This window comes from Hylobates moloch, unplaced genomic scaffold (genome assembly GCF_009828535.3).
Source record: "Hylobates moloch isolate HMO894 unplaced genomic scaffold, HMol_V3 SCAFFOLD_1, whole genome shotgun sequence".
Taxonomy (NCBI): domain Eukaryota; kingdom Metazoa; phylum Chordata; class Mammalia; order Primates; family Hylobatidae; genus Hylobates; species Hylobates moloch.
This window is the reverse complement of record NW_026652276.1, coordinates 83,009,930-83,027,157: the sequence shown is the minus strand read 5'-3', so window position 1 is coordinate 83,027,157 and position 17,228 is coordinate 83,009,930. Positions and strand designations below refer to the sequence as shown.

The following is a 17,228-nucleotide window of genomic DNA, read 5'->3' as shown; positions in this document are numbered from 1 at the left end:
AATTTCACTCAACATTGATGGACTTGTTTCCTTAGAATACTAGTTAATTCCTTCATCTTCAATGTGAAAGGCTATTCTATACCTTCTGTGTAAAGTGCCTAAATAGCAGAAATTCTGTATCCTAACAGAATAATTTTCTGTGCTTATGTTTTCATTATGTCCTTGATCATCTAAAGAAACAAAAATGAATAGGTTCCTCCTCAGGTATGAAACAGGTAAGGTCTTACCTTTTTAAATTTTTTTTAGATGGAGTCTTGCTCCGTTGCCCAGGCTGGAGTGCAGTGACGTGATGTCAGCTCACTGCAACCTTCGCCTTCCAGGTTCAAGCGATCTCCTGCCTCAGCATCCCAAGTAGCTGGGATTTCAGGCATGTGCCACCACACCCTCAGGTGATCTGCCCGCCTTGGCCTCCCAAAGTGATGGGATTACAGGAGTGAGCCACCTCCTCCAGCCAGGTTTTCCCTTCTATGTGCATTTTTATTGTTACTTTGATTAAGTAACCAAAGCTTGTTTCTCAGGCAGCCATGACTCTATCTCAAGATAATCAAACCCCAAATATCCTAACAACTCTCTATTTGCATTCCCCAAATCAGATCCTAAATATAGAAAAATAAAATAAGACTTTCACAATACACTAAATACACTAAACTATCTTTGAGATTTTGCAGAGTGCCTCAATAAGACCACATAGACCTATTCTTTTTTTTTTTTTCTGAGACGGAGTCTCGCTCTGTCACCTAGGCTGGACGCAGTGGCACGATCTCCACTCATTGCAATCTATGCCTCCCGGGTTCAAGCGATTGTCCTGCCTCGGCCTCCCGAGTAGCTGGTACTACAGGCACCCGCCATCACACCCAGCTCATTTTTGTATTTTCAGTTGAGACAGGGTTTCACCATATTGGCCAGGCTGGTCTTGAACTCCCGATCTTGTGATTCAGCCTCCCAAAGTGCTAGTACTACAGGCGTGAGCCACTGCGCCTGGCCGACTTATTCTTTCACCTCATAAAAAAAGAGCTGCTGGAAAGAATTGGGTTTACTTGATATGTTATTCTCATAAGAATTGCATGGGAACAGTGTCAAATCAAAAGAGATATTTAGCTTTTCCTAAGTTAAGATTATATAGATAACATGTTATTAGCACAAATATTTCAGAAAACTTACGTTTTATGAGAAATCCCTAGGAATGTGTCAATGTCTTTACTGTCCATTATAATTTTACTCTTGGGGGAAATACTGATCAAAAACTCAAGAAATAATTATGGGCGGGTGTGGTGGCTCACACCTGTAATCCCAACACTTTGGGAAGCCCAGGTGGGTAGATTACAAGAGGAGTTTGAGACCAGCCTGGCCAAACAGACCAGCCTGGCTAACATGGTGAAGCCTTGTCTCTACTAAAAATACAAAAATTAGCCAGGCACCTGTAATCCCAGCTACTCGGGAGGCTGAGGGAGGAGAATCGCTTGAACCTGGGAGGCAGAGGTTGCAGTGAGCCAAGATTGAGCCACTGCATTCCAGCCAGGGAGACAAGAGTGAGACTCTGTCACAAAAATAAATAAATAAATAAAATATAGCTGTTACCTGGGTGTGGTGGCAAAAGTGAAACTCTGTCTCATAAATAAATAAATAAATAAATAAATAAATAAATAAATAAATAAATAAATAAATAAATAAAATATAGCTGTTAACTGGGTGTGGTGGCTCATGCCTGTAATTCTAGCACTTTGGGATGCCAGGGAGGGAGGATCACTTGAGGACCAGCCTGGCCAACACGGCAAAACCCCATCTCTACTAAAAATACAAAAATTACCTGGGCTTGGTGGCACACGCCTGTAATCCCAGCTACTCCACCTATTGAGCAACTGACGTTTTACCTAGAGTGTCATATTTGAGAACGATGCTCACTTAAACAGGTATAACAAGTTACTTTTAAGGAACTAATGTTGACTTTACGAGCCCTCCCTGGAAAACTGGCTTGGTCCCTGTCTTACAGGGGCTCAGCCTTTTAGGTGATAAGGAAGATCACTTCCCAGCAGGCCACAAACTTAAGAAATCTGAGGGATTGCTGAGTGCGGTGGCTCAAGCCTGTAATCCCAGCACTTTGGGAAGCTGAGGCAGGCGGATTATCTGAGGCTGGGAGTTCGAGACCAGCCTGACCAACATGGAGAAACCCCATCTCTACTAAAAATACAAATTTAGCCGGGTGTGGTGGTGCATGCCTGTAATCCCAGCTACTCAGGAGGCTGAGGCAGGAGAATCGCTTGAACCTGGGAGGTAGCGTTTGCTGTGAGCCGACATTGCGCCATTGCACTCCAGCCTGGGCAACAAGAGGGAAACTCTGTCTCAAAAAAAAAAAAAAAAAAAAAAAAGAAAAAAGAAAAAAAGAAATCTGAGGCCTGGCATGGTGGCTCACACCTGTAATCCCAGCAGTCTGGGAGGCTGAGGCAGGCGGATCACGAGGTCAGGAGATCGAGGCCATCCTGGCTAACACGGTGAAACCCCATCTCTACTAAAAATACAAAAAATTAGCCGGGCGTGGTAGCAGGAGGCTGTAGTCCCAGCTACTCGGGAGGCTGAGGCAGGAGAATGGCGTCAACCCGTGAGGCGGAGGTTGCAGTGAGCTCAGATCATGCCACTGCACTCCAGCCTGGGCGACAGAGTGAGACTCCTTCTCAAACAAAAAAAAAGAAAGAAAGAAATCTGAGGGATAATTGGGGGTACTATAGTAGGTATAACCTGGTAGAATGTCCCAGGCTTGCTTTCTAGCCTGAGGAGAGGAAACATCAATAATTTTTAAATGTCCTAGCTCAGATTCCTTAGAAAAAGTTAGAAAGTTAATTTTGTAGCTTTAGTAGTTGTACACAGTGCATAGGCTCAAGGATACACACAAGTTAACTCAAGGAAGCCTATATGGTAAATTAATATTTTTGCACGCCTATGTAAATAAGCCATACCTCATGAGACCAGCCTTTTGGGGGTGATCAAGAAAAATCTTTAAGATAATTATTGTATGATCACATTGCTACAAAAATCTTACCAGAACCATTCCTGCCAAACAATTCAGAAACAAATATGATTCCCTAACAAATTTAGGAATATATGATTATCCATAACAATCAAGAATATACAAATTAAAATAATATTCCCACTGTTAAAAAAAATGAAAAAAATATTCTCAACTTCCAGTTGCAAGAGTATACAAAATGATACTAATTCTTCTGAGGGGGATTTTTGTGGATATGTGAAAAGAGCCTTTAAAATCTGAATAACATACATTCACATGATCTTGTCCCGAAATCCACCAAATAGGACAAAAAGGACCAAAATTAGTGTGGGAACCAGGGAAAATACCAGTACTATTTTAATAAGACTGATTCTATATGCATATGCCCTAAGAGGGCAAGGTTCACAATTTAGTAAGTAAAAGAATATTCACAAATGTCCTAACCCATAACTTTCATAGTTGCCGTTTAGAATCATGGGGGGCCTATAAAGAGAAGTGGGGAGAATCACAGATCTTGGGACACATGTTCGCAGAGCAGAAAATAATCGAGCTACTTTTTTGACCTCATCATTTTTATTTTTCTCAACCTTTCATTAGGGTTGAGGAGACAGCTTTGAAGGTGAGGATCAAATCTGACTAAGCAGACAAAAGCTCTGACTCATCACACAAAACTCATAATGCACAGGAATACAGAGAGTCATTCTCTCCCTCCTCCCACTCACATCTTCAGGTGTGCCAAGTTCTCCTTAAAGCAGGGAAACTGCTAAAATCAGAGTTCCACCCTCACATACAGAACAACAGCAAAGATCTCGAGAGACTCAGAGAAAAAGTTCTAGGAAAAAATATATGGAAACTATACTTCCTGTTGCCTAGCTCTTCTTGCCCCTTATTCCAAATATTTAAAATGATCAACATCTATACCTGTAGCACAAATCATAAAACAAGGAACCAAAAAAACCCCTTCAACAACACTGAGGTAAACAAGCATTACCAGTTTCCCAAGCATTTAATAAAATTCAACTTCCTTTCCTGATTTTTAAAAAGTCTAAAGAATCACTTGCACCTGGGAGGTCAAGGCTGCAGTGAGCCTAGATTGTGCCACTGCACTCCAGAATGGGTGACAGAGTGAGACCCTGTCACAAAAGAAAAAAAAAAAAAGGCTCGGTGCGGTGGCTCACACCGGTAATCCCTGCACTTCGGGAGGCTGAGGCGGGTGGATCACAAGGTCAGGAGTTCAAGACCAGCCTGGCCAACATGGAGAAACCCCGCCTCTACTAAAAATACAAAAATTAGCCAGGTGTGATGGCGGGTGCCTGTAATTCCAGCTACTCGGGAGGCTGAGGCAGGAGAATCACTTGAACCTGGGAGGTAGAGGTTGCAGTGAGCCAAGATTGTGCCATTGTACTCCAGCCTGGGCAACAGGAGCGAAACTCCGTCTCAAAAAAAAAGACAGAAATAGATGCATGCTTGCTTAACATGATCTTTAAAAATACATGTAACAAACCAAAAGGTAATATCATAAAAAAAGTTTAAGTACTAGAATCATTTCCGAAGTCAGGAAAAGATAAGAGTGCCCAATGTTACCAATACACTGCAATTAGTAGTCAGCTTAATTTCATTCTTTATACAATAAAGTTACAAATACTAAAGGTAGCAAAATTATTTTTGTTTGTATATGATTATATATCTAGAAAACCCTAGAAAATCAACTGAAAAATTGTTAAAAACAGTAGAGTTGAGTAATTCAATCAACAGTCGGTAGGATGTTTTGGGGAAAACTGGAGTCTTCTGGAAAAAAAATAAGTTGAGAATCTAAACTTCACTTCTTTCACTTAGACTCCATCATGCATAAAGATTTCAGTTTAAAGCAAGACAAACTTAGGAGCCATAAATGAAAAAAATGATACACTGGTCTTCTATACCCATATTTCTCGCTATACTGGAAACAACAATCTAGGGGTAAAAAATTCCACCATACATATCAGAAATGGGAGTAAGAAACAGGAAGAGGAAAGGAGGAAGAGGAGAACTAAAAAAGATAACCTAGCATTGGTATGCTAGAGCTTGCTCATAGTGGCTCACAAGAGTTAACTGATAATTCTCGGGAATTCTTGAAATCTAGTTGTTAAAAACAATCATTATTAATTAAATTATATAAACTTACAGTCAATAAATTATAATAGGGTAATAAACACTCAAAACATCACTTCCTAATTATTTTGCATTTTATTATTTATGCTGTACGAAGTTATTTACGTCTATAGTATGGTTATGATAAAAATACTATATAATGATTGTACAACTACATTTCTCAACTTTGTTCAGTGGCATTAAGTTGTAGGATTGAAATAGGCCATGGTGGCAGTTTTTACACAAGCAAGAGTAGACACTACAAATCAAGGCTCTCTTTGCCACATATACAAACCAGTTAATATTTTCCAGAATACCATAAAATATTCATATTCTTTGACCTAGCAATTCAAGCTCTAAGAATGAATCCTACAGAAATAACTTAGAATAAAAAAAGCTGAGGGATGTTTGATGATATTTCATCCCATCATATAACAACATATAGTGAGGCTAGGTATGGTGGCTCACACCCATAATCCCAACACTTTGGAAGGCTGAGGAGGGTGGACTGCTTGAGGCCGGGAGTTCAAGACCAGCCAGGCCAATATAGTGAAACCCAATGTCTAATAAAAATACAAAAATTAGCCGGGCATGGTGGCATGTGCCTGTAGTCCCAGCTACTCGGGAGGCTGAGGCAGGGGAATTGCTTGAACCCAGGAGGCGGAGGTTGCAGTGAGCCGAGATAGCACCACTGCATTCCAGCCTAGGCAACACAGTGAGACTCCGTCTCAAAAAAAAAAAACAAAAACAAAAAACTTAAATGTCTTAAGATTGGATAAATTATTATGTAGTCTTTTAAAATACTTAATGACAAGAGAAAATGCTCATGATATAATCCAAATAAGAGCTAATAAACAATGTAGAATGCAAAAACTACATAACAGCTATTTTGTAAAAATACATACATTTTAAAAATGGAAATTAAAACTTGTTTTATTTAAAATGCCATAAGAAGGCATTTCTGTTAAAAGAAGTGCTAATATTTGGAACTAGAATTCTCTGAAATTTCTTTCCTCAAGCTCCAATTTCACCACTACACATTCCCACATTTTCTCTTTCCCTCTAGTTACAATGAAAGAGTATCCCTCATTCTAGTTCGTGATAATCAGTCTAACATGGGTCTGGAACCTATTTCTTCCCATTTCTTACAGAATCTCTGAATTATATCCTCTGCCCCTGTATCTTCATTCACCCTGTTAAAAAAAAAAAAAAAAAAAAATTTTTCCTGTATTTCCTTCCCAGAAACTACCCAATTTCTTTTTCTCCTCCTTACAAAAACAAAACAAAACAAAACCCCAAAACTATTTAAACATGTTTCCATTTCTATAGCTTTAATCCAAACCACTCCACTGAAACTATTAATGCCAAGGTCACTAATGTCCTTGTCACTTAATCCAGTGGATTATTTTAGTTCTTTCTTAGGTAATACCACAGACGCCTTTCACTCTATGGCCACTCCTGTCATTTTCATCTTTTGCAGGAATAGGTTCATGACAACTAACCTGCTGTTTCATTAATGAACACTTTCATTTCAGTAAATATTTCATTTCAACATAAAACAAACTAATAATGCATACAGTAGCCTGTGAATAATAGAATTTTGAAGATTTGAAATTTTTGTCTTAATGCTTTTCTGTATTTTTTAAAACTTTTATTAATATTTTATAGTGAAGAAATACACTTTTAATTTTAAAGAAGAAAAGTCAAAGGATAATGAATATGATTAACTGTAAGAAGGAATAAGTAATTGGCAAGTTGTACAGCTGCATATACCCTTTTAACATAAAGAGGCAAATGACACAAATGATATGGGAATTTATTTTTTTTAATTCCAAGTTATATTCTCAAATAGTTTTTTCCCTTTCTTATATATGTATTTTATATTTTATTTTATTTTTAGAGGTAGGAGTCTTACTATGTTGCTCTGGCTGGTCTCACACTCCTAGCCTCCAGCGATGTTCCCACCTCAGCCTCCCGAGTAGCTGGGATTACAGGTGTGAATCATCATGCCCAGCTATTTTTAATTGACACATAATAATTGTACATATTTATAGAGTACAATATTTTGATACTCAAGTAGTCTTAATTTAGGCATCTAAAATGTAATAGGATTACTTACCAGTATGATAAGCCTGCCTTATCAAAGAAGCATAGTTTGAATACTCTCAATATATTTAATAAAATCAGTATTTTTTCGAAAGATTCCTATCCCAAGAGGTTGAAACAAAATTACAACCAAAACATGACACTGCTTTAAAAAACTGACCTTTAGTTATCTAGCTCAACATTCCCTATAATAGAAATTTTAGAGAATACAATACAACATGAAAATATGGTATAGATAAGTGTTGATGGGAAGTTGGGCCTTAACATAGGCATAAAAGGACAGTTTTACTAGCAGAAAGGAATGCAGAATCATTAAATGTCAAAAAATTAAAAATATGAGAAATAACTACAAAAAGTTTGGTGAGGAGGGCATTTTTCAGCTTAAAAGTAGGAAATTTATTTTTAAATCTAAAGAACTGACAAGTTAATATATTTCGTGTGTGTGTGTGCGCTAGAGAGAGAGAGAGAGACAGGATCACACTCTGTTACACAGGCTGGAGTGTGTGCATGCACGGGAGAGAGAAAGAGAGAGAGACAGAGACAGGATCTCACTCTGTTACACAGGCTGGAGTGCAATAATAGCTCATTGCAGCCTCAAGCTCCAGGGTTCGAGCAATCTTTCCACTTCAGCCTCCCAAGTAGCCAGGACTATGGGTGCATGCCACCACACTCAGCTGATTTTTTTTTTTTTAATTTTGTGTAGAGACCAAGATCTTGCTATGTTGACCAGGCTGATCTTGAACTCCTAGCCTCAAGTGATGCTCCCATTTTGGCCTCCCAAAGTGCTGGGATTACAGGTGTGAGGCACTGTGCCTGGCTTGATAAGTGATTTTTATTTATTTCCATGGGTAGCTGTAGGATTATTTTTAGCTCACTTTTAAAGTGCTGAGATTATAAATATAGAAATAAACATGTATTTTTACCCATGTACATGTAATTAATTTAGTTGGTACCTGCAATATATTAAATGCTACCTGGAACAAATAAAATATTTGCAAAAATAATCTATTTCACAAAAGGTGGCTCATATTAAAATGCAAAAGGTCAAATTCAAGGTACTATGTCATAGAACACTTCATTATAAAAAAAACAGCTGGGCCCAGTGGTGCATGCCTGTAGTCCCAGCTACTCAGGAGGCTAAGATGGGAGGATCTCTTGTGCCCAGTTCAGTCCAGTCTGGGCAACAGAGCAAGACCCTGTCTCTAAAAAATTAATAATAATAAAAATTTAAAAACAGTAAAATTCTGGTCACATTCAATTTAGCTTTTCTTCCCGAGCGTGCCTTATTCCTACCTTCCCATTTCACACACAGTACAAAAACATTTTCACGTTCTTTAAAACAATTCTTCTCTTTTGTGAGTTTTGGCAAGTGTACCTACAAACAGGCTTTCTGCAGCGGGAAGGGCAAAGAGAGCTTTTATCTAACTGTCTAAACTTATTACATGTTCTCTTCCTGGACCAAGTGTTTACTATTCACACTGCCCTTCCCTAACCCTTCAACTTTTTACTTCAAATCCCCAAGGCATGATTACAGATAAGAGTTACTTTCCCAACAAGCTGCAGAAAATATTAATGACAAGGCACAGAAATTTTATGCTAAAATACTTACACTCCTATGGACAAAATCTTGATATGTTCCAAAAGGACTTGATTACATAACAATGCTCCACTCTGACTGATTTAGAAACCTTATTTAAAATTGTCTCCTTTTTCGTTGTTTCTGCCCAAACCCTAAGAACACTTAACTTTGGCTCCAAAGTAACCCCTCTTTTAAAATACAGAGATTTGACCCACACCTCTGTCAGTTAATGTCTTGCAGAGCCTGTTTTTTTCAGCATGCTGCACTAACAACCCAGAAATGAAGAAAAGGTCATTTTGTGACTTATATACGGCTCCTGATTTTTTCAAATGTTGAAGATAGGTTTTGGTGCTTCCTATGTCATCACAATGGTTTATGTTAACAGTAATACATTACCCAAAGATAAGAAGCATGTTTCAACAACCATGTCATCATAGAAACCAGAAAAGATGATAAGTATGGCTTTGAACTAAACTTAGACACTAGATAACCTTTTATTTCCACTGTTTTCCATCTTTAATTTACCTCAACTTATCCTTGTACAAGATAAAAAATGGTTACATAAAAGTTTTAAGGTTTTCTTATGAAAAATCTCTTGCAAATAAATTTTCATCACAATAATGCAAATAAAACACATTTCATTAATATGCAATAATAATAAATTTCATTATTATGATGATGTAATCATCATAATAATGAAGTTAGGAAAAGACTACTAAAATTTATTGTCCTTGGCCAAGACATTATGTAAAAGATCTTTCATATATTTATGTTTTGAAAATTTTTTAAATCTTTCTTTTTCATACTCTTTTTTAGTGGGCTTTTTTTTTTTTTTGAGATGGAGTCTCACTCTGTCACCCAAGCTGGAGTGCAATGGTACTATCTCAGCTCACTGCAACCTCTGCCTCAAAAAAAAAATTTTTATATTTTTAGGAGAGACAGGGTTCCACCATGTTGGCCAGGCTGGTCTCAAACTCCTGGCCTCAAGTGATCTGCCTGTCTCGGCCTCCCAGAGTGCTGGGATTACAGGCATGAGCCACCGCGTCCGGCCCTCCTTTTTGTCCTTATGGATATGCCTGTTACTGGCAGTCCAGCAGTCTGCTTGTCTTCTGCATTCATCCAAAGGAACTAAAAGAAGTAAAAGTGTTTTTTGAGCTGGAGCCATCATCATGGAGAAAAGGGATACACATGTATCACCCTCTACTCTCTACTCAATGTTCTTAGCAGGGGTGATCATGCATTAGGCTTCCAGAAAAACTGTTCACAAAAGCATAGGAAAAGAACCAAGGAAAAAGGAGGGGTTCTGGTTAATCTCAAAACAGAAGATTTGAATACCTCTAACCAGAAAGGGCAGTTTTGTCAGTTTTAACCCGGCCTCCACAAATAAGCCTATCACTGAAATGGAGGATTTGAAACTGATTAACCCATCTTCTCCAGAAAAAGCCAAGCAGTCAATTTTGAAAGCAATGGAGGAAAGGAAGGATCCCATGACATTTTCTTTTCCTTCTAGTGGAAGAGGTATGGGTTGGGGTGACCTTGAAAAGGCAGAACCATCCCAGATGTCAAATGGACTGGCTCTAATATAGAGCTCTAGCTCTATATTTGTTCTACAATAGGCTTATGCAGTCCTTCTTTTCTTGGATCTTTTCTTCCTGATCTGTGAAGATTCAAAATTTAATTGTTCTTGATCTAGTTCAATGCTACCTAAACCAAGGGGCCTTTTCTAATTATTCCAATGAGAAGCCATCTCTCTCTTACTATGAACGTCCATAAATTGTTATCCATAGCTCTCCCAGAGCATGCTTGGAGATAGCATTCAATAAAAGCTTAAAGAATGAAGGCAGATGCCTCCTCCTTTTCCTATTATTAATACTAGAACAATACAAGCGTATCAAATATGTGCAATTCTCCTGTGGTGGGTATCACTGAGTCATTTTACTTTTTCAAACAACGTCTAAATTTTTTGTTTTGCTGGGTTACTAATACAGTATAGAAAAATTCAGTCAGGCCAGGTGTGGTGGCTCATGCCTGTAATCCCAGCACTTTGAGAGGCCAAGGTGCGCAGATTGTTTGAGTCCAGGAGTTCAGGAGTAGCCTGGGAAACATGCTAAAACCTCATCTCTACAAAAATACAAAAATTAGCCAGGCATGGCGGCGTAAGCCTGTAGTCCCAGCTACTTGGGGGACTGAGGGGGTGGGGATCACTTGAGCTCAGGAGGTTGAGGCTGCAGTAAACTGGGATCGTGCCACTGCACTCCAGCCTGGACAACAGAGTGAGACCCTGTCTCCAAAAAAATAAAAAGTAAAAATAAAAATTCAGTCCATTAACTCACCCTTCTTCTTTTCTAAATATAATTATGTAATGAGAACCAGAAAAGGCAGACAAATAAAATCCCAAACCTCCATTTTAATCAAAAACTGAGAACCCCTCTTCATCAAGAAGTGGGGAAGGCAGGGAAAACCAGATTTGTTTGAATTTTCCTTCATTTATTCTGTGATGAGATGCTAAAGAGCAGAGAAATAAATGAAAGGACAATAGTCAAAAGGGAGTGAAGAAGACATAAAATAATTTACAAAATGCCTGATATAATCTCAAATAAAGTTAACTAATTATAGTTATGATCCTATGCAACTCAAAACTAAAACATAATGCATCATCCTTTAATAACCTTTGGATTTATTGTTTAAAAAAAAGTACAGCCTACTATCAGTTAGATTAAATTTGGCCATATATTCTGTTATATTATGAACCTATCCAGCCATTTGTGAAGCCAAGAAAGAGTAAAATGCACTCTTAGGACTGGTATTCAACCTTGAAGTGCTGAGAGCTACTTCATCATCTAGTGAGGGGACAAACACATACATGCACATGTAAGCCTAACACCAAGTGTGGAAACGCATCATTGTAAATCACTCAGGTATTCACTTATTTTAATATACACAAATCAAAGCACAGCTCCCTGTGATTCCTGAAAGGAGAGCTGAAATAGCATTTAACATTTTCTCCTCCCACCCTTCTCACTGAAAGCTTGAGATATAAAGGTGTTCTCCTCTTTCCTTACAGTTATTACTGACGACATGCAGGAAACTATTATAGCTGGCCTAACTTACCAATACCACCTAAATACTGTAAGAGCATACCTGTGCTTAATATTCCAGAAGTGGCTCAAAAAGCAAAAGAGACTCCTTATTAGATTCCTTCTAAAAAACTAGAGTAACTCTATAGTTTTAGGATTATCATTATTCTAATCCAGTTATAAAGTCCTGCCAATTTTCCCTTCTATCTTGCTTTACACCACCACTCATAAGCTAAAAGTATTATACTACTACTTTTCTACATATTAGATGACATTGTTTTAGACTAATTAATCACAATCTACTGTTAATGTTGTTTCCCAAAACTATGTATAACTAGTAAAATATTATTAGCAATATTTTCAAATCAAGGATAATTCTGTTATTGATCTATGGACAAAATCATAAAACACATATTCCAAAAATTACAATAGTTGCATAATCTAGGTTTGTTTGGTTGATTCTGGCCATGAATATATATGACAGGTAAGACATGACCTTTTACACTTGTTTCCTTCAAAGCTTCTTCATTTTATTCAGCATTAAGTTTAAATTAAATATTTAAAATTGAGCCTGTTCTGTGTTGCCAACACAGCTAAAATGAAGAGCTTCTGTAGCAGCAGTGACCAGATTTTAAATGCAGGTAGATCAATAAAAAAAAAAAAAAAAAAAAAAAAAAAAAATCACCAAGCACAGCCTCCATGTGAGTGGAATGGTTCATAATAGCTTGCAAATGACTATGTGCTTGCTGTAACCAGCTGTTCTTAAATTATGAATATGCAACCAATTCATGTTAAAGCCAAATCCCAGCACTATTTCTACAGAGAAATCCCAGTAGTTTTGCTTGTTCTACATGTTAGCTCTGTTAAGGATACAAATAGCAGTAAGCTTCTGAACAAATAGGACCGAACTATTGGCATTTCATGCACTAGGTCCATTATCACAGCAGGCAATGTCAATCATTGGTACATTCCTATAACAGCTCAGGCAATATGACAATGATCTCGTAGGGAAAAAAATCAAAATCAAAATCTCTGCAGCATACTCAAAGTCCTTCTGACAACCTAATGCTTTCTTACTACAGCCAATCAGATTGTCAGACCTGACCTACTAGAAGACTTTCACCAAGCTTGAAACATTTAAAAACATCAATCATAAAAACAAAGACAGGACACTGAATTATACAGTATTAACCTCTAGGGTTTGCATACAAAGACCTTAGATTTATTTATGTCCTAGCGAGTTAAGAGCTTCAGTACACCGTTCTTTACACCAAACTGACTGCCAATTTGATGAACCTCTCTGCCCTCAGCAGGAGTGCACCGTCTTTGATTAATGAGTGCATGTTTGTGGAAAAGTGTTAAGAGGAGAAAACAGGAAGAAACACACAATTATGTCTACACATAGCTGAAGTACCAATGCAAGAATCATCTTCAAACCAAATGCTCCATTTTCTTATACACCATGCACACATGTGCACAACACAAAATTAGTAAAGGTTCTTATCTATGTTGTCGTCATTATTATCCCCAATACGCAATAGTTATTTGAATGAAAGACATTCAAAAGCCAAAGTACAAGTTGAATTTTATAAATTATAAAAACTATTTTTAAAGCATTAACTTTATCTTTTAAAACAAATTGAAATACTCTTAACCTTATACAGTAAAAATTTAAGTATGGGAATAAAAACTATATTTTTACCTCATATTCTTATAAAACCCTATTAATGTTAAAAACTCAATGTTTAACTGTAACTATCCACACTTTTAAATATTTTACATTTCAAACTCTATTATGACTGCCACAAATCAAATAGCACTCAAAATACATTTAAAAGTCATATATATTCATTTACTTTTTCTGTTTTCAATAAAGATGTGGCCAATATTTTATAACTCAATATGCAGTTGAAAATGAATTAAATATATTTATTACCCATAATTTCATACTTAATACGGTCAACAGAAAAACCTGTAAATCAAAGTTTGAACTTTTAAAATGACCTTTCTATTGAGAATTACCTTCCTTTAAGAAATCTGATGCCTGAAAATTCCTATTTAAACTACAGGATGTTTATGTGTAGTACAATTAAGACTACATTATCTCTAAAAATAAACTAAGCACCCCGGGTCCTTTAAAAAAAAGTTCACATTTCATACACAATTCAATGTACCATAATTTGATTTATATGAATATCTACCTCAACAAAAATATGTTATGAGTAAATACATTTCTTAAATATTGAGTCATAGTCGAAGGTAACAGAATGATTTTCTTTTTAAGGAGTTTTATGGCTACTATGTAAAAAGGGTGGAGAAAGCATAATGTCTGAATATAAATCTTAGCTTTAGTCAGTAATGTACAACCTATTTAAAAGGAAAGGGTCTCTACAAACTTATGATTTCAGGAAATCATAATTCTGGAATCAATGGCATAAGTGTTAAAAATTTACATTGTAGAGGAAGTTTTGAGCAAATTATATATTCTAATCAATTTCATATTTTAAGTATTTATTTTTGTAATGGCAAACTATTTTAAGTGTTACAAATTTTATGCTCTTTGAAGAATTATTTAAATGCCTAATACACCCAAAGACCTACAAATTAAAAGTCAATAAATATTGGGACTAGAAAAATTCTCTTAACGTAGTAATAAATAAACTATATTATATCCTTAAATCTTATTTACATGAATTTGTTTAATGTGTTTTTTGTGTTGGGATTATCACTTTTCATTCTTCCTCTTTTCTCCCTCCCATTTCCTCTACCACCAAAAAACACCATGCAAATAATTAGAAAAAGTAGAATATATGTAGGCACCAATGGGATGACACCATTTTAGTATAACATATTTAGTATGACACCATTTTAGTATCACATATTTAGTATCACACATTTTAGTATGATAGCCGAAACTATCAATAAAAGTTATAACAATAAAAATATAATTTCAATTTTTAAAAATCATTAAATGTCTACTAGTAAGTTATTTTAGATCATAGTTTGTATGAATTTTTAAATAACATTTTAGCCTCATTATAAAGAAAAATTAAATACAAAACTGCCTCTTTCCCCAATAATTATTTTTCTTTTCTGATTACTTCCTACAACAAAAGTTTAAAGAAACAGCCAAATGGATTAACATTAAATAAGACAACAGTATTTTTAAAACTTCATGGTACAAAATACTTAATTTTATGTAACCAAAAAAACTCTTAAAATACCTAACTAGGTAACTTAATTAATCCCCCAGGAAATCAAGTATATTAATAACCACTAAAACTTGACGACATAATTCCTCTTAAGGGTCAAAATCACCATATTACTTTGTGCTAAATTGTATTTCTTCTTTTGGTAGTTCTACTCAGAAACTACAACTTAAAATCCCTTCTCTGAGAAACCTTTAAACCTAAAAGTAATCAAGTTCCAAAATATACTTTCACTAATTCAAGGAGATAAGACAGAAATCCTGAACTTTCATGCAACTGTGATATCCTACATCTTGTATAGTAACACAAAAGTAGCAACAAAGACATTAACAATTGCAGTTCAAGCTGGGAATGACTGTTCTGTTTCAATTCAATGACACCACTAATGGCTTCTTAGCAGCTCCATGAAATCAACCAGCTGTCAAGTTGATGCATCAGAAGGAACTGTTATGCACTCCCATAAGAAAAAGCAACACATCAGGATGTTTGGCAAAACATCTGCTCCTTTACACTGCAGTTCTATAATAAACATGCAAACAAAGAAATGGGAGAAAGGGCAACAGAATTAAAATTCTAAGGTTTCCATTACAGTCTCATGTGCATTTTAAATGAATGGCTTATAAAAAATAAAAACAAATTTCTACCAAGTTGAATACTTCAAGCTATTCCAAATTTTTTGAAAATGCTAAATATAATTACTCAGAGACTCTTCTAGAAAGAAAAAAACTGCATAAGAATCCATCTATTCTAAAAATTCTAAATAAACTATATTCAAGTAAAATCAGTATCATGTTATGTACAAAACTCAAAAATTAAAACTAAAATATATCCTTCCTTCATTTAATAAGTATTTCATAAATGATGCCAGCAGTATTCCAATAAATGCATTTCCAAGACTGAAGAGTTTAGAAGTATTTTTTCATTAGTGTTTGTAAGAGTAAATGGTACTACAATTCGGCACTAGTTTAACATGTGAGAACAGTGAAGCTACTATTATCTGGATTTTAAAATATGTACTCATTCCTATTTCTCTCCAACCATTATAAGAACACAATATTAAGTTCTCATAAATCATTTTGTATCTTTAAAACATACAATCTGATTTCCTAAAAAAAAAAAAAAACTCTTCATCATCATCGTAGGTTTAAAATAATTTTAAATTCAACCACTTGTTTCAAATACTTGTAAAAATTACTTTTTTCTATCTGAACCATACGAGTCTTAATGTTGTCCAAATTACTGATTATGCAGCAGAGTGACAATAATATGTACAGTGTTTACAATAGGTGTGAGACATCAAATGTACTTAACTACCATTTTCTTAAACTGCTTATCCTCTGTTGCTTGCCATTTATAATCTGCCAAATCTTCTAGTCCTTTGTTGCATGTATAATTTAGAACCATCTGTTCTATGTGCTTTTAACTATTTAAACATTTTTCACCTACCTACAATTCACACAAATGGCAGACATTCAACTCAGTCAAGCTTTCTATATAGCATATTACATGAAGCAAATTCCTGGATAAATAACACCAAAAAAGACTGCTACAGAAATAAAAACATACCATATAGAACATAAATTTTTGTGTGTTAGACAAACCTTTTCAATGTATTCAGAATTGTTTCTATTAGCTTTTTAAAATTTAATTGTAGTGTTTTTCCCTCAACCCAGAAGACAAAGAGAATGCAAATTAAATACAGACAGTTTCATGTCCTTGTTAGAAGAGATGTAAATATGCTGACTGAAAATGACTACAGGAGACAGAATTCCACTTTCCCATTCAATTTACAGTGCCTCTTATTTATATACTAGTCAGTGTATCAAGTTTGGTCATGTGACCAAACCAACTTTTGTGAGGCGAAAAACTATGTTAGACAAGCAAATTAAAACAGTGCTAGTTTTTGTTTATCTGTTCATAATGGCTGACAGTTTATAGCTAGCGATTATAAAATAACTTTTAAAATCAATTCTGCCTCTTAAATACTCAACAATTGTTTGACTTAATATCTGCTACTAAATTTTAAAGTATCCATTATCTTAAGGTATTTTCTATAGTCATTTCTTTTCAAAATGTAAATAAATAATAGAAAAAGAAAACTCCAGAACATTTTATTATAAACGGGG

At 35.6% G+C, this 17,228-nt stretch overlaps 1 protein-coding gene across 2 annotated transcripts in view; it reads right to left on the bottom strand.

Moving 5' to 3' along the window:
- BAZ2B (bromodomain adjacent to zinc finger domain 2B) overlaps nucleotides 1-17,228 on the bottom strand; it is a 385,701-nt gene that overhangs the window by 313,083 nt on the left and 55,390 nt on the right. The window lies entirely within an intron of this gene.